The following is a 2,732-nucleotide window of genomic DNA, read 5'->3' on the forward strand; positions in this document are numbered from 1 at the left end:
CTGCTCATGCCCCCATGCCTCCAGGGCTGCTCATGCCCCCATGCCTCCAGGACTGCTCACTCCCCTATGGCTCCAGGACTGCTCACGCCCCCATGCCTCCAGGGCTGCTCACGCCCCCATGCCTCCAGGGCTGCTCATGCCTCCAGGGCTGCTCACGCCCCTATGGCTCCAGGACTGCTCATGCCCCCATGCCTCCAGGGCTGCTCACTCCCCTATGGCTCCAGGACTGCCATGACTCCAAGACTGATCATGTCCCCCACGAATCCAGAGCTGCTCATGGCTCCAGGACCCAGATCCCACTGTTGCAGATCCAGCCTGTCACCCGTCTGGCATGAGGGAAGACTAAAGACTTGCTCCTTGGGCCTTTAATCAGATCACTTGCCAGGACTTGGCCAACCACCCCATTGTACCCTGGTAAATCTGTTTGGAGTGGCTGTAACGGCTTCTTGAGTTTCTTATCCACGTCCACGAGCAGAGTAGAAGTCACCAAGAGCTGTTCTCTCCAAATGGAGCAGCCCCAGACACTGGGGATACCAGGATGCCAGCTCGACTCTAACACACTCCTGCTTGCCTCCTAGCTGTGGACAAGAGGCCAGTCATAGCCCCTTCCCAGGGCCACTTGTGACACAGGAGGAGGTAGCAATGAAGCTTCCTTGATGACCACCATGACAAGGTGTCCAGTGCCCAGGATGCTCCACAGAGCTTGGGTTTGGGGAGAGAAGGCCGTGCTGGGCAGCAACTCGGCAGGGGAGGCCCCTGGGAAAGGGAGGCAGTATTCATCTTTCGCCAGAGGGTGGCAACTACGCTCTGAAGACAGATGCTGTTCCTCTGTGTGGGGACACAGACACCACTGCCACCTCAAGGCCTACTCCCCTTGGGTATCCTTATCCCCATCATTGAATGCATATTTCCTTGACAATCCTCACTCCTGTCTTCCTGTCCCAGAGGTGAGTGGGGCTTGGGTCACATCAGACAGCTTTCCTGGGGCTACTGTGTGGCCTCAGTCTGCTGCTAGGCATCCGCATGTCTTCACTAACTGTGGCTAGACCATACTGCAACCTCAGTGCCAAGGAAACCCCGTTCCTGGATTTGGGGTCCGGGGAAAGCCATTTACAGCCACCAACTTTTGTGCCCTTGTCTTTGTCTCATTTCTGTTGTTGTGATAAAATATCCTGACAAAAGGCACTTTAGTGGAGAAGAGATATATTCAATTACAACTCCAGGTCACAGCCCATCATTGTGGGGGAGTCCAGGTAAGAACCTAAAGCAGCTAGTCACATCATAGCCAAGAGCAGAGAGAGAATAAGTTCATGCACATTTACTTATGCCCAGCCTGCTTTCTACATCATCCTGTCCAGAATCCCCCACTCAAGGGATGTACTGCCCACTGTGGGTGGGGTCCTTCCGTATCAACTAGCAGTCAAGATCATCTGTCTTCCACAGGTATGCCCCCAGACCAACCTGGTCTGAATGGCCCCTTGTTGAGATTCTTTTCCTGGATGTTATCAGGTTATATAAAACTAAGCATCAAAGTCTTCAAACCCCAGCCAACCTCCCATTGCACACAGACCTTATCCTGTAGTGTGCCCAGTTTCCAAGACATGCGACCTCAGCCTCAGGCCTGTCCCCAGGAGCCGTGCTGTTTCTCTGCCTTAGTCTTCTCTTCCCAGAAGTGCCTGCGTGTGGCAGGAACATGAATGGCCGTTCTGTCATAGTCACAGCCAGAACCAGAGGGACACACATAGCCTGAAATATACCAGCCAGCCCTGCTCCTCCTCCTTTGGGGGCACATAGCAACCCCTTTACAAAACAAGGCAATATAGCACGATTAATAAAAACCCAGAGACAGAAATTGGGGTTGAACCTGAAGATCAGAAAAGCAAAATAGCCAGCCACTGGCTCTTACCTCTACCTCAGTCCAAAAATAGCGATCCTGCCCCCAGGAATCCTAGAATGAGACTGTGTCTGAGAGACCAATCCCCAGAACCCAAATAAAAGAGCTGGGCATAGTGGTATGGTGTGTGTTTACAGTCCCAAACCTGGGGAGGCAGGGACAGGTGGGTCATAGGCTCACTAACTGGCCAGCCTAGGCCAGTGAGAGACATGATATCTAAAATACAATTCTTACAAAGTTAAAAGTGAGATGGATAGATAGCATCTGAGAAACAACAGCTGTATTAACCTTTGTCTCTATATATGTATGTACATGTGCGTGCACGTGCAGACACACACACACACACACACACACACACACGCCTCACACAGAAAAACTGATCTTGAATCTTGAACTTCCTCTTCGCCACTGGTTCTGCCTCTGAGTGATCTGACTGAAGCCAAGCAGATCCTTACAGATCCAGCCTTTTGCTCAGCCTGTTAGCAAGGAGCTCTTTGGATCTCATTTCTGAAGCTGGTATTGTCGTGGTTGGTCCGTGTACTGTCCATATTCCTAGCATACATGCATTGACATGCGCAGACACACAGCAGCAGGGTTGCTGCCCAAACATGTGACCAGCTGAGCTTAGGCCCAGCAAACCCAAGTTGGGTGCTCAGAGTTCCACTTCCAGGATGGTAGTGATGGCAATGCAAGTGTACCGCTCCTTTCTGTGGGTGTGCACGAGCGTATAGAGGTCAGAGCACAACCTCCAAGTGTGCCTCTTTCTGTGGGTGTGCACGAGCATATAGAGGTCAGAGCACAACCTCCAAGTGTGCCCTTCCTTTCTGTGGGTGTGCAC

General features: G+C 52.2%; 1 protein-coding gene across 1 annotated transcript in view; it reads left to right on the forward strand.

Moving 5' to 3' along the window:
- Gli2 (GLI family zinc finger 2) overlaps positions 1 to 2,732 on the forward strand; it is a 227,964-nt gene that overhangs the window by 187,042 nt on the left and 38,190 nt on the right. The window lies entirely within an intron of this gene.

The sequence above is a fragment of the Microtus ochrogaster genome, chromosome 6 (assembly GCF_000317375.1).
Source record: "Microtus ochrogaster isolate Prairie Vole_2 chromosome 6, MicOch1.0, whole genome shotgun sequence".
NCBI classification, from domain to species: Eukaryota; Metazoa; Chordata; class Mammalia; order Rodentia; family Cricetidae; genus Microtus; species Microtus ochrogaster.